General features: G+C 40.7%; 1 protein-coding gene across 6 annotated transcripts in view; it reads left to right on the plus strand.

Moving 5' to 3' along the window:
* The first annotated feature begins 911 nt into the window (after nucleotides 1-911).
* PLCE1 (phospholipase C epsilon 1) overlaps nucleotides 912-23,858 on the plus strand; it is a 158,776-nt gene continuing 135,829 nt past the window's right edge. For all 6 annotated transcript variants that reach the window (XM_082052587.1, XM_082052590.1, XM_082052588.1 and 3 more), the window contains exon 1: nucleotides 912-1,387. The gene's annotated coding sequence lies outside the window, so the exon portion shown is untranslated. The remainder of the gene's footprint in view (nucleotides 1,388-23,858) is intronic.

Here is a 23,858-nt window from a genome sequence, read left to right on the forward strand (position 1 = left end):
AGCCCTGTACTGGGACACAATTTCCACATACCTTAGTTATGAGAATTGGTGCCCTTCACATAAAAATGTCCAAAATAACACATCCATTGCCAACTTGCCTGTTTAAAAATGAGAATGCTGCCTTTAAAATGAAAGCTTATGATACTGCTTTTTCTTCGTGTTGTACTCTGCGTGGAAAAGGTCGCATGCAAAGATGCACAGCTGAGTTGACCAAAACCGCAGTTAACCGCAGTTAGTTTTCCACAGCACCGGTGGAAACAGTGCGGTATTTCCCCCTCCCCGTCCCCAGCTCCGCTCTCTCTCTCCAGAGATAATGGCTGGCAGCGGGCACCGGGCAGGGGCTGTGGCTGCGCTGCTCAATCGAGCCCTTGTTTCCGCTGCCGCGGGGGAACCAGCACCTTGTGCGGGTGCTGCTGCTGGGGGGGGCAGCATTCCGATGCGGTGAGGCAGCCGCGGCCCGGCCCGCCCCCGCCCCGGCTCGGAGGGCGCGCACGGCGATGGCGCTGGACCGGCTCCCGCCGCGGGGGACGGCGCCGTTACTCAGCGGTGCGGAGGCGCGGGGCTGGGGCGCCTGGGCGACGCTGCCCGTTGGTGGGAGGTAGGAGGATCTTCGCGGGTGACTCCTGGGGTGCGCTCTCTGGCTTCGGGGATCCCCTCTGCGGGCGCTGTCTGGTCCTTCATGAGAAGCCACACGCGCACCGGGGAGAGCAGCAGCTGAGTTTGTGGCGTTCAGGGGTACTGCAGGCAGGGTTACCCGCCAAACTTAGAGGACGTGGATCGCCCGGAGGGAGCGGAGCGGCAGCGGGCAGCCGCCGCGGACCGCGCATCCCGGTGCTGCGGCGGGTGCGCAGCCCTCGCGGTGCGGGACGAGCGCCTCGCCTGCGGGGGCTGCAAACCCCCGTGCGCTGCAGCCCCTCGTGCCCCCGCCCCGCAGTGCCTGTGCGAGCGCGGGGCTGCCATGGGGCAGGACGAGGAGGAGCTGCCCGCGACGGGCTGGCCCGCATCCCGCCTCTCGCGTGTGCGGAGGACGAGCCCAGCGGGGACAGCCGTCTGCCGGGCGGATCTCCCCCTGTCCCCCGCCGCCGAGGAGGGGCGGTCCCTGGGGAACCCTCCCCGGCGGCTCCACGGCTGAGTCAGCCGGCGGCGCTGCCCCGCGGCACCTCCTCCCTCCATCGACCCGGCGGGGCGGTGCGCGCCCGCAGCCCCCGCCCCCGGCCCGCCGGGGCAGGCGCCTCGCTCGCTCCGCCGCCCCGGGCAGCGGCGGCCGCGGAGCGCTGCCGAGCCGGGACTGTCCCGTCCCGCAGACCGCTCTGCCGCCAAGGCCCCGCCGCCGCTGGAGTCGCCGGCCGGACCGAGGAGGAGGAAGATGCCGGGGGGACGCTGAAAGGTGCGTCCCCAGCTCGCCCCCGCCCGCTTTCACGGGCCCCTTCCTCGGCTCCCGAGTGAGGCTGGCGCCTGCCCTAAGGGCTCCGTGGGGCAGGGTCCCGGCTCCCCGGCCCCAGTTTCCCGGGCTCCGGCGGGGGGCGCGGGGGGCGCGGAGGGCTGCTCACTGCAGCCGTGCCCGGGCGGGGGCTTCGCTTTCGGCCACGTTCCGCAGCCCCGGCCGATGGCCCCGATGGCCCCCGCTGCCGGCGCCCTCCGTGCCTGCCCTGTGCTTCGGGGCTTCCCCTCTTCCTCCGGAAGGGTTCAAGAAAATCCTAAATAGAAAAGCAAATTGGGGTGGGTTGCCCTTATCCCACAAGATATAAATTTTTATAAATAATCCCTCATTTTCTCTCTTCTCTTTTTTTTACTTGTTGCGATTGTACAAACAGTTGTGGTGGTGTGGTTTCTATTTTTTTTTTTTTTTAATTAGAGCCTGGCTAATTGTAATCTGACAAGAGCAGTGTAGCTCACAGGAGATCTGTCAGAAGAAGCCTCTGGTTGTAAGCGGCAGTGGTGACGTTGTTTCTCCCCACTCAGTGGGTCTTGTTGAGCCCCTCTTGTGGTCTTTAAGCACTCTTTGTGGGCACTGCAGGCCCTGGCACCCAGGCACGAAAGGCAAATGCCTTCCTTCCAGCTCCAGACTTCTCTCTGGCCTGCTCAGTGAAGTGTGGTTGAGTTACAAAGACTCGTAAGTCTGCAAACACTTACAAAAGTAGTTTCACTTAAGTGTTTGTAGGATCAGGACCAAAGTGTCTGGGACCGATACATATTGGTTCTACTGCACGCTCTTGGGATGCCACCAGCACAGATGATGCAGAGAGGAGCCTGTGAAGTGTGCTTCTGATGAAGGAAGTGTAAGAGCTGGGTACGGTGGTAGAGAAATGCATAAAAGATCAGCTGGGCTTCAAGGAACGGTCAAACGTTTCGTGTTTCACAGTAAGGTGCTTGTGTGAAGAGCAGAACTGGGCTTGCTATTGTGTTTATATAACAAAAGTTTTCTAAATATTTCAATCCTGTACGTTTTATATATTTGTATATTTGAAAGGGGATCAGAGAACCTGCCGATTATGAAAGAGCCACTTAGCGATTACTGCAAAGCAGTGACCATTATGTAGTTTAAGAAGTCATGCGTTTCCAACTAGAGATAATTATCTGTGATCCGTGATATCTCATCCTGTGAAAAGTCAATGGCAAGCAACCAATGTTTGTGGTTGTTACAAAACCAAAACGAAAAATGCGTAAACAAATCTGGGAGCAATGAAACAAACAAGGTGAAACCAGAAACAGACGCAGCATTTTGTGTATTAGGAAATGCTTAAGAGAGAAATGCCCAAGTCGTGAAAGATCATGTCTAGTCTGTGCATAAATTTGCACAGATTTAGTAAAATCAGTCTTTCTTAGTCATCTAAATATAATTTATTTGTGTTCTGCCATATTGAGTTATTAATCTAGTGTACTGTAATGAGTTCAATCCTATTTTCATATGTGGTAAGGAGTTTGTTATTAAGACTTTGTGACTGCAGACCAGACAGTGCATTTCTGGTCCTCTCAGTTCACATTGCTTTAGTGTGATGCCTCTTTACCAATGAAGTGTTATGTTCAAGCCAGAGTTCCAGCAATTTAATAAGAAAAAAAAAAAAAAAAACACAACAAACTTTGAGTTCAAGAAACATGAAAGCCCTACTGCAGAATCAAAAATACTGAAAACTGTATTTACTGGAAATCGTAGAACAGGTTCATGAGAGAGATTATAAGAAAGTTTGAGGTTTGGGAGATTTGTCAAATGAGAAAAAAAAATCTGTTTAGGTCATCCAAAATAATGTTGAGAAACAATCTGAGCACCATTTGTAAGTACCTATAGAATAGGGTATTTCTTGTATTAAAGGGCTGTTCTATTTAAGGCAAATATGAAATATTACGATCCAGTGACTAGAATCTATATTGAAATCCAGTATAGAAGCAAGGCACATATTGGAAAGTGACAGTTTAACTGTTCATGAAGGATTGTGGTAGATTTATAATGACTGGAAACATTTACCTCAAGTTATAGAATCATAGAATCATTTTGGTTGGAAGAGACTCTTAAGATCATCAAGTCCAAACATAACCTAACTCAGGCACTAAACCACGTCCTTAAGAAGCTCATCTACATGTCTTTTAAACACCTCCAGGGATGTTGACTCCACCACTTCCCTGGGCAGCCTGTTCCAATGCTTCACAACTCTTTCCATGAAGAAATGTTTCCTAATATCCAATCTGAACCTTCCCTGGCGCAACTTGGGGCCATTTCCTCTTGTCCTATCACTTGCTACTCTGAAGAAGAGACCAACACCCTCCATGCTACAGCCTCATTTCAGGTAGTTGTAGGCAGTAATAACGTCTCCCCTCAGCCTCCTTTTCTCCAGGCTAAACAGCCCCAGCTCCCTCAGCCACTCCTCATCAGACTTGTGCTCCAGGCCCCTCACCAGCTTCATCACCTCCTCTGAACTCTCTCCAGCACCTCAATGTCTTTCTTGTAGTGAGGGGCTCAAAACTGAACACAGGATTCGAGGTGCGGCCTCACCGGCACCGAGTACAGTGGAACGATCACTTCGCTAGTCCTGCTGGCCACGCTGTTCTTGATGTACCCAGCTCTTCCTTTTGGAGAAGAGCAGCTGTAACTTAGCATTAGTTCTTGAATTTGAAACAAAAATTAGTTAGAGGAAGACTTGATTTATAAAGGAGGCATAAAGCAATTAATCTATTATTTCATTAGAAGTCTTATTTGCATAGGGATATTTAATGAAACATCAAAACTAAGTTTAAAAAGATTTTTTTTTAGCGATCAGCTTAATTTACTGCATGTTTACAATAGTATTTCTTTGTGGGTTTTGTATTTTAAAACACTAAAGACAGCACTTTAGAAAAAGGGTGGTTGTTTTGTTTTTCTGCCACAAAATTGATATTGGCTTATGACTATAAGCCCTAAGGTTGATAAATGACAATGACAGTGTTATTAGCAATAATTCACATATTTTTTGTTTTTTTCTACTTTTTTGAGAATACCGGTAACTGAAACACTGGTACGAATCACAGCTCCAGCATGGGTAGACTTGCTCTCATGTCTGTTCACAATGCAGCCGTTGATGGTTTCATTTGAGTAATGGCTCTCATTTGATTATACAGACAGCAGGTTAGTGGATGTCTGCACCTTTAGTATGCAGTTTGATTTTTAAATAATACTTTTCATCATGGCTCTGTCATAGAAAGCTATTAGCATGCTAACCTGAAATCCGTGTTTTTCCTTAGGTTAATTCTGTCCCTTCTTAAACCTTCTTAATCTCACTTAGAAGAGAGTTGCTGCACGTGTACTTGAGGGCCTACATGACTAAGTACATATTATGTGAGAGCAGTCCAGCTTACTCTGCATAGTGCTTTATTTGTCTTGGCAAACCTATATGTATATCTGCTTGTGGGTGGGGTTCTGCCAGATATTGGTTGTATTTCACTCTGAATTTTTTTGAGTGAAACGCCCATCTACTGAAATGAGTCTTGTGTTTAAAGAGCTGGGGATAAAGTGGTGACAGGTTTTCTTTGCATTTCCTATACTGGGGGCTTCCTAATATTTTTCTTCTGGTTTTGAGGCACAGAATTTTGTTCTTAACTGCCCAGTCATTCATAAATAATCTAACGTGTTCAAACATATGCTAGATGTGCCATCAGTTACTCCAAACTGATAAACTACAAGAGCTAGAAGGAATGGACTCAGTTCTCTACCAGAATTATCCTTCTTCCCTTGCCCATTGTATTTCTCCAATTGATCAGGTGTCAATGTTGGTGCCACAGGTAATACCAGCTCTCTCAGTGAATGATTTAAAGTAGCAGGGACACACACCTTGTGGAACATGTGATAGGCAGCGAGCTGCCTTTTTTACATCCAAAACTCTTGCGTACTCCAGCACAACTTTTGAGTATGGAGACAGCGCAGGCTTGAGTCTTGTACAAGGAACCATATTCGATAGGCCAGTATATTTACTGTAATATTTTACTCACAGTAGTCCAAGGCATGTCACAATAGTTTAAATAGGCTGTCCACTCTAGGTTACTTTTTATTCTACATTGTTATCAGTAAGTAATATTTAATAACTTTAATGACATTTTCAGTGGAGCCACTCACTAAACAAAAAAGTATTCTTGTATTTTTAAATTATTGTAACATTTCTTAAGTAATTAAAAATAAAATAAGTCTTTCAGTATTCTTTATGTTACTTGTTTAGATGTTCTAAGTGACACAAAGTGGAAACATGGAGTGCAAAGTTGAAGCTACCATTTGAAAACATTTATTTTTGGGGTAACAGTTTTATTCTATTAGTGTGCACAAGTGCTGCATAACTTGCATCTAATAATAGTGTGTTTTCTTAAACAGATGACTCTCCAGTTGCATTGACCTTGCCTGGTGTAGTGGGACCTTGCTGTCTGCTGTTTCAGACAATGCTCTGATGTGAGGCTTTTCCTCCCACGGTATTTTTCTCTGTGCTACAGCATACAGCAAGAATGCTGCTGCAGGGATCTCTGGTATTTGAGGTCTTTGTTACACTGCATCTTCTTTCTAACATTTTCATAATGCATTCCTTTACTCCAAGCACAAAGCCATGTTTCTTGGATTAGGTTAATTTCTTTCTGTAGCAGTGCAAATATCTTTCCATGGTATTTGGGGAAACCCAACTTGGTTTCCCTTTGGAATTTAGCAAGATAAAAAGGGCTCATGTAGCCGAGGAGCTACTGCTTTGTGCACTACCCACAGCTGACATTAAAGAACAACCTGTAGATTTCCTCTTTAGGAACTTTCTTGATGTGAATGCCTCCTTTTAAATTCCTTTAGGGTTGCTACAATTGTTTTGGATTGCAGCTAGGTACCAAATTTAAAGGGAAGAAGAAAACCCAGTGTTTTAATATCCAGGCTGAATTGCCTCTGAATACAGTATTCTGCTTCTGGTCTAATTTATGTAATTTCCATACTCTGACATTTTTCAAAGATTTTTTTCAACCAGCTAGTTATTGTTCATTTTGGACAAGTATGTTAAAATGCATTTATAATCAGCTATTTTTTGTGAAAGCTTCAAGTTTCTGCTCACTCTGTGCACCTGTTTCAGTTCAACAGGCTTATGGGAAGCAGTGAAAGTGGAGGCAGCTGCAACCCCCCAAGTTTCTGATGGCAGAAGAGGCTGACAGCCAGGATGCCTCCATTTGATTCTGTAATTCACGTTCTCTCTTTAGCTGGGCCATGGGCTGCTGTTCTATAACACCCTGAGTGGCAAAGATATCAAAGAGCACCGGGCAGATAACGCTTCTTGAAGTCTTTTGTACTGTGGTACTTCTGCATTTTTCAGATGAAAAATATTTCTTAATGTGGCTCCTTTAGAGCCCTTGAAATTTCTCAGTGTAGCTGTTACATTTGTGAATGGTCTGTTGTTTGCATTTTTCCCCCAAAGTGGATTTACAAAAGGGAAGAATCTTGTGTAATTACCTTTGCTTTGTTGTGATTGCACCTTTTTTGTTTGTTTTTGCTTTTCTTAATAGCGAATTTATGGAAGAGACAAAAAAAATAGAAACAATAAAATTAAGCAGTTGATCAGCTGCTTATGTTGGAAATATTTTAATCTTAATAACCACTTAAAATGTTGCTGTTATTATTGATTTGAATATACATCTGCTCTTATTCTGTGCTTTAATTCAGCAAAGTATAAACCACTTCGGTGGTGTTGCTCACTCAGTAGATGTAGAAATGAAATACGGAGAATCTTATTATAAAATAAAAATGGATGGTTTCATATGCGTCATTAACTAAAACCTCCATGGTAGCCCCATGTAGAGGTGTTCTTAACGTCATTAGCTTGGGTAATTTAAGTATGTAAGTCCAATTAGAGGGCTTTTTTTCTTTATTTTTTCAGGACGAAGTTAGAAAGTAGCTATCACACTATCATCTTCTGTCACTGTACAACAATTCCAACAAGTTATACCATCCAGACCTTGCTTTGAATAGTCTTGATATGTCTACCAGTATGAAATGGGTACACTTAATGTTTCAGTTCTGTGTGTTTGGTTTCATTTTGTTTGTTTTCAAAATGTTCTTCTTGTAAGTGTCTTGGGGGGACACTGTTGGAGGGCAGTAGTTACTGCTCAGTACTGCCTGCCCAACAGTGATGAATCCAGTTTTGAATTTTGCTTTTGCTCCAGATGTTTTCCAGTTTTTCCTTATTCTCCATAATGTCGGGTCTTGTGTCCTGTTACCCAGAGTCAGGCTGTAACAGAGAGTAGTTGATGCTTGGTGAGGGTGATACCATTTCATTCTTCTATTTCTTTGGTACTTCTGGTTTGACAGAACTGCATATAGTATTAGGTTGTTGCCAGGTGTTTCCTGATACTATACTATGTAGAGTTACAGAGTGCTTTCCACAAGAGAAAATTCTGTGGTTGCATACTTTCAGTTTCCTGCAGTGTGAGTTTATGTGCGTGGAGGCGAGGAATATCTCTTTTCAGGTTGTGTTCCTATCAGAGATACTTGTCTTGGTGAGAATGCTCTTGTATTTCTGCTGACTGGACACGTGCAGGAGCGACGTATCAGCTGAAACAGTCACATGAAATAGGAGGTTGGCTTTGTGTTTACACACATCAAAGTCTACTTGTCCAACAAGTGTATTGCTTAACAACACTGCTCCCTTTCTCCCCACGAGACCTCTCCCTGGGCCGGTATTTAGCAGAACAGCTCAGTCGTGCCTTCCCCCCGCTCTGTGTGAAGTGTGTAGTGTTTCTGAAAAAGGAGAATTATTGTAATTTGCTGAGAAGGGAAAAGTGCACAGTTTTTTCTTTGCTAAGCATTAAAACTGCTCTGTCTGTACACCTGACTCATATCTAAAAGCAGTTCTTTGCCTTCTCTATCTTTGAAAATGCAAGCTCGAGTATACCGTGTTGTAGAAACCTATATACGCCTTTCCTAAATTTTGCGTATATATTTTATGTAATATGCCTCTGTTACAGATGAAATAGTTAACATAAATATGTTACCATGCTACTAATTAAGCAGAGATTTAAAAATGCCAGCTGCACATATAGTGTTACGACATATTTGAAAGGTTGAGAGGTTTCCTAATTTTGGAAAAGTCATTATGTTTGCTTTATATAATTATTCTCTTTTAAGGAACAGTAAACCTTGGACCTGTAGTATATCTGTCAGAGTATTTCTGGATAGATTCTTCTTGCCTCTATTGAAAATTGTATTAGCTTAGCCCAAGTCCATGTAGCATTGGATGCTGTTGTTTTTATTGCATTACTTATTCCATGTTGGCACAAATATGATGTGTATAAAAATACCGTTTTTGCTATCCAGTTGCCTTTTGGTTCCTTATTAAAACAGATTTCAGAGACTGTATTACAAGATTCTACCACATGGTTGAACTAACTTACAGTATAAAAGAGAAATGTTTATTGTTTTTTGTTTTTGTTTTTTTTTCTAAGCCAAAGTAGCCTTCTTGGTACTTAACCAGCAGATGAAGACTTTAAGTTTGTTTGGGAATACAGTTGAATCTCAAAATGCACTATTTGTTTCCATTCTCTTCTAACTTTCCTGAAATAAAATGGAAGTACATAGATAGTACTCTGGTATCAGGAAGTTGTGATCATTACAAATCTAGCTTTAGTGGCCAATTTTGCTATAGAGAAAGAATACAATGTTCATACTGTTCTTTCGTGTTTGTGTTAAACAGATTCTGTCAGCTACCAATCTAGTTGCACAGATCAAATTTGTTTTTATATTGATATGGAAACATTTTGGATTTGCTACAATGAAATAATATTATTTTAAAGGTTTAGGGCCATGTGTAAGAGGGGTTTGTGAGTCTCTTAAATTATTAAATACCTTTTTTTTAGTGTTCAGCTGTAATTTTTATTGTTTCAACAAATTCTGAGCTATGGCAAATGTTTATTTTTAACTGAATTTCTGTGATACTCAATTCTGAACATTTTTTGGAAGAATGTTTTGATTGTTGTTGTTATGCTCATGCAGCAAATTCTGGAACTCTTAAAACTTCTTATTTCTGTGTGATGGGGGGATAATGACGTGAGGAGATCAGAGAAAATAGTAATTCTTCATTAATTTTTTCTAGATTAATTTGTATAAAGGAATAGGAATTTCTTGGAAATCACCAACAATTTGGGATGTAAATGGTCGTTCCTACTTTTCAAGATAAGGAAATACTAAAACTTTAGATTTCTTTGGTAGAATCAGAAAAAAAGAATAGGCAATTTGTGATTTTAATAAATGGATCATATCTACAATCGAAACCTGTTTTCAGAGGTTTTTCTAGTTACTCCAACTAAATCCACTCGGGGGACGTGCCAACAAACTGATTTTATTGTGAAAACTGTGCTGTCAGCATCAATTGTTTAGTGCATCAGTTTCCAAATCCTCATTATCCTTCCCCTTCTATGATTAATTTCACTTAAAAATAATAAATGTGAAACCTTCCTTTCTGTCTTAAAATTCTTAAGCTTTATTGTTCCCATTTCCTCTTGTTTTTATAACTAAATGGTCTGTTTTTAAAGCTGAGATTATGAGTAATTATATAATGGTACAACTAGGGTCTTCTAGAAGAACGGTGCCTTTTCTGAGTACATGATTGTAAGAACCAACAATGCTGTGAAGTGTGTTTAGAAATTAATTCTCCATACTATTTGAACTGCGATTCTAGATTTGCAAGCCAGGTTCAGTAGTGGTTTGTAGAAATAAACAGTTCCCTTGACAGCAGGCTATAAAACAGGTCAGCGTTAAAATATGCAGTAACATCTTTCAAATGGCTATATAATATTAGACTACTACGTCTGCCTGAATTCCCCTTCAGGATTCAGATCATAACATCTGTTGCAGTTTTGTTACCTGATAGACACAGGATTGGTAGAGATGCATAAAGGTTTTTCAGGAGGTTTTCATGTCCCCCTTCCAGAAGAGACAAGTTTGCGTGTTCTCTTAAAATTTGCAAATATTATTCTACTTTGCAAAAAGCTTACCTCCATATTTTTGTCATCCCCTCATTTTGTTCCATATACTCTTTATTATATTATGCAAGTTGATAACGTAAACCTTCATCCTTAACAGTCAGTTGCTCTGTTGGCCAGGTATGTGAAAGTTGTTATTGAAGCTAACTTTTCTGAGGACAAAAGATACTGTACCACAGTTACAATGGTTCAGCACAGTATTATCCTGTATAACAGCTTCTACACATCCCTGAACTTCATCTCAACTGCGTGCTTTATTGAAAGCTGCATGGTGTTGACTTACGAGTTAGTCGGAGAGCTGTAAAAATGTTTGAGGAAGGTGTGTGCACAGATTTAAAGGAAAGCAAAATTGTTTGGTGTAACAGCACTGGAGCTGTGATGGCCAATAAAGAATCTAATCTGTATGTTCATTCTGCTCTAAACTTGTGTGGCTTCCTCTGCCTTGACATGGTGCTCTGATTATTTTTCTTTTGCTTTATAACGCCATGCTAAGTCTTTTATCAGCTTTTTTCTGTTCCCTTGAGCTCTAACGACACTATTGAGAAGAGCAGAAAACCCCAAACAAAAAGTAAAAAAAGCTTCACTTGCTGTTCTTGCTTGAATTTGTGTTTACCAAAACTCTCCCAAACATTTCAGGTACATTTGACTCAATGAAATCAATGGATAATTAATAATTATCCTGGTTTCCCCGCCTTACCCATCTTGCTCACAGTAAAGCTCTATTCTGTTAGCAACCATATGCATCCCAGTAAAGGTTTTAAAGTTTGAATTGAGACAGAGACTGTCTCAGCTCTTGGCCAGCAAATGCAAAGAAACTTGGCCATGTTCCCTCTACTTGCCAGAAAAGCATGAAAAAGCTGGGGCCCTTCCTCTGTCAAAGGAAAAGGGAAGCTCTGATCTTTCTGTGTACAGATTTTTGCAAGTACTGGGTCCCTGACCTATTCTTGGTAGGACTTGTCTGTCTCTTGCTTGCAAGATGTAGCCCTAAGCCCCCAGAAAGAGACCTCTAATCTACAGTGAACTTGTACAGATCAACCAGGGCTTTTTCCTCTGATTATCACTTTGACTATATTTTTTTCCTATAGTTACAGTCTTAAATATCAACAAAAAAATCCCACCTCTTCAGCAGTATGTTTTTGATGCATGTGGCTTGTCTCTCTTACTCTTTCTACTAAATCTAAATACCTGCTTGCTTAATTTTTTTTTTAATTTGAGATGTATATGAGTGTGTAAGAACATAGATGTTGTTGTCATCTATTATTGTGCTACTTATCGTATGTTTGGGTGTAGGCACTTCCAGTACCTGGCCCGCCCTATATGGGCCTTTAAAGCTTTCATAATCTGACAATCCACTGAATGATGTATGACTGTGTAAAATAAAGTAAGAACGTTAAGTTACAAAGGAAAATACCTTATTTTTAATATGTATTGGTATGGTTTTAAAATATTTTAAACTACTAGAAATCAGAATATTGAGTTTAAAAATAGTACAGTAATACCTCTTGCACATTCTTCTTACCATAACTGTACCTAAAACTATATAGAGGTTTCTATGTAATTTTTTCTGGTGAGTAAATCATGAAAACCCAGCAAGGTTTTTATGGTTATTGTAGCCAATAATTAAGCACACCTGAATTGTGTACAACTATTACACAGTTATATAAGTAAAGTACACCTGACCGTTGGCTTTTTCTCTATAGTTATGACATATTTTCTGTAGTGGGTATAGTCTTTATTTTTCAGAGAGTTGATATGTAAAATAGGAAGTGGTGAAATGCATACAATGCATTTTCAAAAATATATTGAAATGTTACAGTACTATTGTCACGGAATATTACACGGAGGCACCCCGAGATTAATTTAAGGGACAACAGAGTCCAAAACAACTTTTATTAAACTGGTGAGAAACAGGGTTTTAGCACTCCACAAGTGACTTAAATACAGGTTCGGATATCAGTTGAGGAAAATTATTAAGGGGGCAGCAACTAATATAACAGGCAGTCCACAGAGTGCATGCACGTGGCTTCACTCAAAACAATGCCGGAGCTGGCCCTGAGTCCCGGAGAAATACACACTTGCCTGAACACGGTGCAGAATTATTTTTTAAAGAGATACACGTACTCGTAGTGAGTACGGGAAGTGTACACTCGTGATTCCGCGAGGGTAAATTTATAATACACTCGCAATCCTGCGAGGGTTAATTTACTTACACGTGCAAGTGTGCACGGAATCCTACACGTGCTTATGTGGAAGCACGGGAGGAAAATACACTCGCGATTGTGCGAGGGGCTCTCGGCGGCCACTCGCGATTGTGCGAGGAAATAATTTATACACGTGCAAGTGTGCACGGAAGAAAAATACACTCGCGATTGTGTGAGGGGCTCTCGGCGGCCACTTGCGATTGTGCGAGGAAATAATTTAAAGTACACGTGCAAATGTGCACGGAAAATACATGTGCAAATGTGCACAAAAAGTATAAATATACTCGCAATCCTGCGAGAAGTTTTACTTACACACATGGCAGCAAGGCAAGCGGAGTCTCCATCCTGGGGAGCGGGGGGGCCCGTGGCTCCCGGCGGCAGTGGCTCAGCTCGTGCTCCGAGGGACCCGCGACAATGGGCGGAGTCGCCGATGAGAATCCCGTTTTTATCTGATCAGATATGACTGTGGGCACTCTAGAAGCTTCTCTGCACCCCACACTGGTGTGGGTGCCCCTGAAGCCTTCCATCATCCCCCACACTGGCTGTGTGTGCCCCGCGGCTCACTGGCTCCTTGGCACTCCCTTCTCATAACAGCCCTGGCCAGGGTGCTCTGGGGCCAAACAAAAGAAGCTGTTAGCCTCAAGTAGCAGAGAAAGAGGGAGATGTGCCCACTCCTTCCAAACTGAAGGAGGGACGGGGAGAGAGGGGGCAAGAGAGGGAGGGTTGCATTCTGCCACAACTATTAGCATTATTACTTTTATAGTTGTTTCTGCTTTTGCAACAGTGTTAGAATACTTAAATAAAAACAGCCACCATTAATGAACAGTTAATAAACCCAGAAAACTATACAGAATCCACTAAAACCTTAATGCAAGGAGTGCACTGCCTGTTTCTAATTTAACCTGTTCTCAGATTACTCTCAGGAACTGTTCTAAGTTCGTCATATACTTTGGGAGGTCTACAGTAGGCTTTGGTTTTGAAGGCAGAGCTTGCCTTTCCTCAGCTAAACTTAATTCTACTGATTTTATTTTTCTTAAATGTGGGTAAAGAAAAGGGGAAAGCAGTATTAAATAATTTTTGATAGCTTTGGAAGTCAATAAAAAGATGTCTTGAATATACAGGGGCTCTCAGTGTGACATAGACCCTGCTAAATTACCAGGAGCAGGTCTAAGGAGGCACTTAACAGTTTGCAAGATAATTTCATAATAAATTAAGAGGAATACCGATTAAAAAAAACAAAAAACAAAACAAAACAAAAAGCAAGCCCCAGAACTTAGAAGAGGAGAAATTCATGTTAGACATGAGGAAGAAATTTTTTATAAAGAGGGTGGTAAAATACTGGAACAGGCTGCCCAGAGAGGTGGTGGATGCCCCATCCCTGGAGACATTCCAGGCCAGGCTGGACGGGGCTCTGAGCAACCTGAGCTGGTGAAGATGTGCCTGCTCATGGCACTGGGGTTGGACTAGATGAGCTTGGATGGTCCCTTCCAGCCCAAACTATTCTATGATTCTATGATTCTTATGGGATGCCAATTGATTTGGAAAGGACGGAGATGAAAAAGATGTGTATGAGCAGGAGGTTTTGACGTGTGGCAGTAGCATTCCTAAGAGGACAAATGAACGATATATCATTTGAAATCTCAAAGGACAGGTTAGTCTGCTTTCATTTACGTATGCTGGTTTTATATGTTGTTTCTTTATAGGTCATTTACTGTTACCTATGAACTTTATTCTAGATGCATAGGTACTATTTTTTTTTTTCCCTCCTCACCGCAGTTCTCACACATGACCTGCTTCTTCCTTGTTGGCTTCCTAACAACCAGAAAGTGACACACAGGAAAGCAATACCATCCACATTAGAAACTGTTATTATTTAAACAAATAACTCCGTCTAGTATGCAAAATATTAGTTGGGAAATTGGAGAGCTTCAGACTGCCTGTTGCACCTCGTGTGTACTGGTACAGGTGATGATACCCTCCCTGAGTTACCATTTAAAACCACTTTCTCTAATTATCATCGCGGAACTTGACCAGTTGTGGTAAGCCACTGATACACATCACCTTACAAACTGTCCTGAAACAGTTCTTTGTTTTAACACAGATTTGAAACATCACGTAGGTTTTTGTCATATGCAGAGCACTGTTGCTAGCATCAGCTGTTGTTTTGTTCAAAACTGTGGAGATTGCGCAGACCATTAGTTTTCCTTGCTGCTTTGCCTCCCCTCAGGGATCATTTCTTGTGCCAGTTATTACTTCATAACGCACTCAGCTGCCTGCTAAGGTCATCACTGAAGGATCAGTCCTGCAGGTGAACCTTCTGCTTCTAGGCTACAGGTTTTTCCCCCCACAGGATGAAGTCAGTGTTGTCATCTTGCCCAGGAGGATCCTGATTACAAATCCTTGGGCTGCTTCTTATCTTTCAATTTGCTGCCTCAGTACTGGCCTGATAGTGTTTGATTCAGCATTTCAGAATAACATTCTCGTTCCTGCTACTGGGCTTGCTGGAGACACATGAAAGTCTATATTCATTATGCTGTTCAGGTGTTATTTGATCATTAAATTTGCTCAACTTCTTTTTATCATTTGTGGTGAGAATGTGGTAGGGGCTGATGATGGGGCCAATGATCTCCCTCCCTGAGGGGCCGCATGAGGGGGCAGTGTGAGGACAGGCTGGGGACTGATGCTCTACCCCAGCCTGCTTGTCCTGAGAGCAGCTCCAGCAGGTGAGGCTGGTCCCATGTTGGCCCGATGAGTCTGTTTGAAAGGTCAGGAGCAGCAGAGAACATGGCCCGAGCCCAGAGCTGCCAATGATGTTGTTCAGCCCGGGACTGGGAGTACAAGCCTGACCTGAAATGGCTCCTGGGCCCATTTGGGAGGGTCACAGGTGGGGCTGGTTGTGGCATTTAAGGACTTGATGTCCTCAGGGCCCTGACGCTCCCTCGCTCCTCCGTCCCAGGTTAACGTCGCATATCGCTGTGCTAGTTGCAACACTGGTTTGTCATTATCATGCTCAAGTACATTACAGAAAACAGAGTAGTTAATCTTCTTTAACTGTTACAGCAGAAATAACCTTGAGCATTTCAGCCTGCGTTGGCCGCTTCATTATCTTGTACAGTCCTTTTGTGGTTGGGTTCTTTGGCTTGACTGTGACACTGACTGTGACTTCTCTGGTGCTTTCCCTTCTGCTCAATCTTAGGATATACATCAGGCATATGTATGTGCCTCCTCACTTCTAGGACCTTTTTGACCTGAATATAAGGATATTAAGTAATACGTTAGCAGCAGGAATGCACAATCAAATAGATGCAAACTAATCTTTCTGCTTGACTGAGAAAGTGTAGCCTGTATATGTAACACCAATTTTTTACATAATTTGTTATTACTGAGGCATATGAATATTGGAATGTATGCATATCTAGTTTAGGCTAAAAAAATCCAACAAGATTCCCTGGTAGCATTTTCAGATTTTAATGAAGCAGTGTTGTTTGGATACTAGCGGAGTCTCTGGCACATATTACTGCTTATGTCAAGATTAAAAAAGGGTGTTCCAGAGAAGGAAGTGTCCTTTTCCAAATTATGACTGCATTTTTTAACTTGGTTTCTTACGGAACGGCTTTGCAAAGTTACATTGTGTGTCTGTACACCTTTTCTTCCAACTTTTAATTTGGCCTGTAGCAATCAAGTTTATTACAAAAGTGCAGATCTCAAAGGTGCTAAAGACTCAACAAATTTAATGCAAATTTTACTCAGGTATGGAAGAGAAGTTCTGTAAGTAATTTTGACTGTGAACAAGTTGCTCTGAGAGTTCACAGAGTAGAGGGGGGTCCATATAGGAGAAAGTCCTTAATAATACCCCAACTAAGAAAACCTTCAATTGGAACTGCATTTCCTCAGACATCATGATTGTTTAGAATTCATCACTTCTAGAAGTAACTAAGATATGTAATGCTTCGTTATCATGTGTTTGTGTTTTTCAGTGTACCGTCAGGTACTGAATACTTGAAATAATTGTCCATTAATTTTACCAATAACCTCTCTGTTAAAATTTCCTTCCGTATATTCAGCTGAAAGTAAAATAACTTTTAAGAAATGGAACAAACTGTGAACAAGTGATTGTTTGCATTAGATAAGTATAGAATTAGCTTTTGCCACACATTCTTATCCCAATTAACTATATTTTGAAGACTGAAGTAGACTGAAATCTGGGGTAAAGTCTCATCTTATCAAGAAAGCAGATTTTCATGTTTAGAATTCCAAATTCTTACTATTCTTGAAACAAGGAGCTTAATGGTACTACCCAAGAGTGTGTTGTTTTATGATGACCGCAGCTAAGTTGAACACGTCCTGAAGGTTATCTTTTATCCCAAAAGAAAGGGTGAAGTCCAAATGCACAGTTGCAAGCCACAGGTTCTAAACAGGAATGTCACAAGTAGGTAGAAATCTTGGTTGACTGCTTTTGTAGAGGCTCTGAAAGATAACCAGGAAAAACAAATGAATCTGTATTTTCTCAGCAAGGATGTAGACATTAATTGCAACCATTTTAAAGATCTTCAAATACAGGGTCACCTAAATGTGTCATAATCATATCTGGAGACATGCTATGTTGATCTTCAGGCATGTTTCTCCTTCAAATAAATTGTTAAAGAAATGCAAGTAGAACTTAACTGTATGTGTACAGCAACTTCCTTTTCTCTATGCCTGTTTCCATTTATATTAGAAGACACGATGGTATATTATATAAGAAACCTATTAATTGTGGCTCTGGCTGTACTTACATCCTGTTTATTTATTGAATAATCCTGAATTACTAGTATTTATAATGTGAATTACAGTAGTGCCTACAAGAGTTTTAAAATATTAAAACGTTTAATTTAAAATGATAACTTAAAATTGATTATGTTGGTAATGACCTCTTATGTTAACACAGTAAATACCTTGCATTGTGAAAAAATAATTTACAGTTGTGGAGTGACTGTCTGCTTGCACATTTAATTCTGACAGGCGTCAGTGTCTTGGAGATTACTTCATGGCTTGAATGAGTCAGATGTCTCCCAGAGAATGATCATAGATGGTTTAGGTTGAAATGGACCTTCAGGATTATCTAGTTCCAACCCTGCTGCCATGGGCAGGGACACCTTTTACTAGACCAGGTTGCTCAAAACCCCATCTAACATGGCCTTGAACACTTCCAGGGATGGGGCATCCACAGCTTCTTGGGCAGCCTTTTCTAATGCCTCACCACCCTCATGGTGAAGAATCTCTTCCTTATATCTAATCTAAATTTACCCTCTTTCAGCTTAAAGCCATTAATCCTTTTCCTATCACTCCATGCCCTTGTAAAAAGTCCCTCTCCATCTTTCCTGTAGGTCCCCTTCAGGTACTGAAAGGCTGCAACAAGGTCTCTCTGGAGCCTTCTCTTCTCCAGGCTGAACAGCCCCAACTGTCTCAGCCTGTCTTCATAGGAGAGGTGCTTCAGCCCTCTGATCATCTTGGTGGCCTCCTCTGGACTCTGGGCCCCAGAGCAGGGGCCCCAGAGCAGAATGCAGGACTCCAGGTGGGGTCTCCTGAGAATGGAGTAGAGGGGGAGAATCACCTCCCTCCACCTGCTGGTTGATGCAGCTGATGAAGCCATTGTAGGCAAAAAATTAATGTAGTGTTGAATTGCTGAGCAAATATTATTTACTGTATTTGAACAGTGCTGTTTTCAGTGTTACAGTGCTTAAAATTTAGAAATGTTAGATTAGTAGTAATAATATAGAAATTGTTTAATGTATTCTCAGGGATGCTTGATCAGTGGTCTTCTGAAAACAACATCTTTCTCAAGCAGATAATTAATTACCCTCTCAGCAAAAGAAAAAGCTTATTTTTTTTGTCTTGCATTCTCTGGTAGGCATGACAATAATATGCAGATGACATAGCAGATGTTCAAAAGAGAAGGTAGAAATGATAAGAGACTAACTATTACGATTCCTGAATGAGTGGCATGCATAGGTCAGGAATGGTATACAAAGAAAATGTATTTTGAGGAAGTGCGAGAGTGGTGTGGTAATTTAATGATGTTAGTGTTCAGCATATGAAATCTTTTTCTTTGCTTTTCTAGAGCTCAAGTGTAACTGCATTGATTGACAAATAACTGAACTGTTGTTCATATCCAGATTAGCTTTTAATTTTTATTTGAAACATCTATTGGGGTTGCAGACTTACTCATATTGCAGTTATGACAGCTGAGCAATAATATATAAGTTATTACTCAAGTAATGTTTTTAATAGGACTGCTGTGACTTAGCATAGTGTGAAAAAAGGTGTTAGCTTGGGTTTACAGATGATAAACTGTAGTGATATATGTGCCTCTAACATATCATCAGACATTTTAGTAGTCAGAAATATTTTTATTACAGGTTTTTGTTCTTTTCACACTATTGTGGCTAGAATTACAACTAATGCAGGACAGCGAAAGGGAAATGAGAGGAGACAAGTGTTCACACAAGAAAAATACTGTGAGGAAGAATGAACAAGACAAGGAGCCTCCCATGTTGTTCTTACTCACTGTGTGACCTGGTTCGGAGTAATTTTAAAAAACTGGCAAGGTGACAGTTTTTCATGACAAGGTGCAATTGGAGTTTATTGAAATACATGGGGTTTTTGCAAGTGAAGGTCTGCAATCAGTTTCCTGCTTGTTTACACTTTGCATTCAGGAACTCCTCTGGTTTTCAAATAATGTAGTTTTTCATGCTAACATACTGAGTTTGTGTGATAATGATTCTCTGAAGAGAAAATTTGTTAGAAACTAGAATGGAGGGAGTAAGTTTACAAATACATTAGTATGTAGTCCCAGGTTACTGTTTACTTTTTAGAGCTGCAAACAGTTCATGTTTCAAAGTGGCAGATTTTGAATGTGGTAAGTTCTCAGAACAGTAATGTTTATATGTAAGCATTCAATTTTTATTAACATACTAAGCCCATAAAAATGATTGGCAAATGACAGGAAATACGTACAGTCATTTTTCCCATATTTATTATTTTTGTTTTGATGGCAACAATAATTTTCATTCATATTTTAACAGAAACAGCATTTGCAATATTTTAAAAATCATTTTTAGCTGCAATTTATTGTGCACAAAACCCCTTCTGTTTGCGGGACTTAGAGTGCTGATCAGTAGATGACCTTCCAACATATTTAACACTGGATGGCCTCAGTGAGGGAACTTGCTGTGCTTTGTCAACTCCGGAGAAATGGTGTAAACTGACTAAGGAGAAACCACATGAAGGAAGATGTGTGTGTGAAAAACTTGGTAACTTGTTAAAGGATGAAATGAAGATATGAATGATGGCATTGAGTCCAGGGGAACCGCAAAATCTTTATAGGTGGACAGAGCCTTGAAAGGGGATGATGGTGGAGTTATTTCCCAGTTTGAAGCTGTAGGTGTTTCAAAGCATCTTAGTGATTGATTGTTTGTACTCAAATACACACAGAACACATGGGCAGTGCTGTGAATAAGCTACTTGCTGTTCACTGCAGATCTATACAGGATCCTCAGTGGTGCTGAGTGAGGCAGTTCTGACCTTGTGGTGAGAGTGATGTGTTACTAGGCTCAGTCAATCCCCATATTAAATACTAAACTAACTAGCTGGACACTTGCTCAAGGTTGAAAGAGAGAAACCTGTAACTTGCCCATGTCTTTTCCTGTTGTGTCCAGTGCATATGTTCCTTCTTAGCACTTTGGTTCAGGGCCAAACTGAAGTTGGAATGAAATTAGAAAAAGGTAGCTTGTACAGAAGCTGGGAAGGAGTATTGAGGTTTCTGGTGTTTTCACATTGAAAGACACCCCTTTTCCTCAGGCTGGTAATCATGCAAAAAAGGAGGGCAATGAGGATGCTCTAATTGGTGTAGGGATCGTCTGTGAAGAACTGATGGCAGACCTCCACCGTATGGAACTGAAGGAGGACAAATCACCATCTGCATAGTGCAAGTTATTGCCAGGTGAAAAGGCTAATAAACTTGCTGCCCAATTAAACCATGCCCCTTGCATCTTGCATTTTGTCTGAGACAGGTTTCAGCTGCTGTTCAGTCGCTTCAGCTCACATTTGACTTCAAGGTGAAGAGTTTTCAGTAGACCATATTGATGGATTTTTAATACAGTTATCTTTAATCCTGATGGATATAGTGAACATAAGAAACTGAAGATGTTGTAGGGGGGTTGACCAAAGCTTTTCTGAACAAGTCTTGCAAGTTGCCTAGATAAAAATGTGTGAAACTGTAGGAAAGTGGTCCTGCTCAGCTGATACTGTTTAAGCTGTTAAAGAAGTCAGTTCTCTCATCTAAGATTTCTTTCTGCCCTTTTTATCCTTCATTTTTACAAGACACATTAATTGTATTACAGTAATATGCACTGTTGATCATGGTTACTTTGTTCATTTTCCTTTACTGAATGGCATTTCCTGGCTTTATTTGCTTGTTTGAGGAGTTTACAGTCTTGTTTCATTTTTTCTAACAGGAATTACTTAGATTTTACTTTTTAAAGTTTTACCTGGCTTATCATGCATCTTCTCTGTTGTTTTCAGCTGAATTTCCTGTAGTGAAAATGCAGCCTTGTAGGAAAGTTAGAATTATGCTCTTCCTCTTGAGAACACGTTCTCTTTCTTTAGATAATCAGGTACCCTTAAATCCATGCAGCAGTTGCACTAGAGAAAATTAAAAATTGAGATAGCATAAGATGTGTAATTCTTTGTATTAGCTTTGAACAGATTTAGCTCTAATTTGACAATCTGATAGGGCAGAGAAATAATTGATTCATTTAGTAATTAGTTATTAACTCTGAAGAAGAAAACTGAAGAATTGAGTTGATGCTCTTGGTTTTCAAGGCCACAGTGGTACATATTTGTTCTTTGTGGTAGAGTTTTCAAGTCTCTTTCAGAGCAAGGTGATTCTCTAGCTGTGTTGAAAACATAAATAATAAATTGAGTAATTCCAGTGAAGCAGAGGATAACATCTGAGCTCTGAAAAATGATTGAACATTTCAGCTGCTACCAATCGTACTGTTTCTTATTACATTTAAGTAATGGAAACTTCTTTATGGTCTTTTCTTTGTTGTATCCTATTTGTTAGCTGTAACTTGTGTTGCCTTAACATCTCAGATTTTTATGCTCACATGTCTCTGTTCCATAGATAAATCTTTAGGATGTATTTTGATGAGTCATTTAAGCTATCTCAGTGTGAGATGCTGTAGATTCATTTCCACTCTGGTCTTGTGTTCTCCCTCTGTTCTCCACCCTGCTTTGTTCTTGTGCGATCTCTGTCAGCTTGCATCATCATGCTGCAAGTGGCATCAGATAATCCTGCCTGAAGACTGGTCTTTCCTTTTTTCCTGGGTTGTTTTTTCTCTGGATCAGTTGATTCCCCCTTCACTGCAGGAGTTCCTGTTCAGCAGATGGTGAAAATACATCACTGAAGGTGACAGGGAACAAGGAATCAGCTGCTTTGGTTGACGCCTTCCAGTGGGTTGGCTTAAACCTCAAACCTCATTTTTATCTTGTCCTTTTTTACATGGTTTGTATGATTCCTTTTTTAATTCTCAGATCTTAAAATAAAGCCTGAGGCACTTGTCCATTTGTCTTCTGATTTTTTAAAATGTTTATTTCTTACTCTATTTCCTATTTTTCTTCTGCATAAACATTATTTGTCCTTGTCTTTTATATAATATCTTTTATTAATTGTCAATGTTCCTTTAAAGTTTATCTAATCTTTCCAAGAGATTCTACTTAACAGTGTCAAGTTTGTTGAATTCTGCACTCGGAAGATTTTTGTTTTCATTTCTGCTGCACTGGCTTTTCCTTTGAGTGTGAGACTCAGTGCTCAAAAATATTTTTCACCCATTTAAGACAATTTTCTTAACTTTTTGAAGGATTGTGAAAACAATTCCAGAACTACTTGTTCAAAAATGAAGAAGGATGATTTTGCCTTCAATGATTAGAGTTGTCGTGTGTGTCTCAGATAGAAGGACTCGTTCATTTGAGTGTTGATGATGAAATTACAGCTTTCAGATCAGGTCACTTAGCATGAAATTCAAGTAACCACTGAACAGAAAGTTTGTTTAAACAGGTTATTGCAGGTCAGATTTAGAAGGAAATAAAGAACTGACCCTGACAGTAAGGTAAACTCAGTCTTGGGTTCTCTCACTGTGTCTCTTCATACAGAAAAGGAATTTCTGTAAAGAACTGAAGAGTGGAGCTGGTATCTGGCAGTAGCTTCAGATTCTGCCTGATGCAGTGATGAATGATGAGACAATTGAGAGGGTTCACCATCTGGCAGCCACTTGCATAGTTTGAGACATCTCATACTTGGTTGTGTTTAGATAAGTATTCTAGAAATTAGAAAAAAGACTCTTTAACTTGACAGGATATATAAATACTGTAGTTCCTTGAGATTTTTTTGGTGTTGAAACATGGACACGGGTGGTAAATCTGAGGTTCTGCCTGATGCTCTGTGCCAAATAAAATGTTGTTATAACTTGCTTCCAACTGTTCAAATAGAGTTTGTGAACATCTTGAGTGATTCTTAAGAGTCTGACTCTTTCTCCTTACTATTTGCCTGTGGTTCCCTGGGCAGAAGAAATGTTTAGAAAACTGATGACAACACACTGGTGCCCTTTTTTTGTACTGGTATCTTCTGCACTGTAATGAGAAACTAATAGTGTGCATGATACCAGATAAATTAGAGATGAATTAATAAATGTAGGTTTCTTATTTGCTTCAAGGAATTGGCCTGAAACAAACTGTAGCTTATTTACTGAAATAAAAAATACTCATTGCAGTGTTTTGAATTGTAAATGGATAGTTGTAATATGCAAACAGCTTTCCTTGTGAATCAATTGTTTCCTTAAGAGCTTGAACTGGGATTATATTGTTTAAAACACTGTTGTTGGGGTGATGAAAGTCAGATGTTCGATAGTTTTGTATCTACTTACTGTGCCAAATTTTCTGTAGTTTACTGCTTCCCAAGGATCTCTTATTCATGGCTTAGATGATGTGTAAATATTTATTAATTTGAATTAATTCATGTAACTATGTGGTGGTGGCAGTCTGTGTGTGGTGGTGTGCTTTTTTTGTTTGTTTGGTTTTTTTTTTTCTTTGTTTTGCTTTTGTTTTTCCTTGTATGCTGAAACATCTTTTGTTTAGAATAGATAGTCACCATGTATATGTAGC

This window comes from Streptopelia decaocto (assembly GCF_964273445.1).
Source record: "Streptopelia decaocto genome assembly, chromosome: 5".
NCBI classification, from domain to species: domain Eukaryota; kingdom Metazoa; phylum Chordata; class Aves; order Columbiformes; family Columbidae; genus Streptopelia; species Streptopelia decaocto.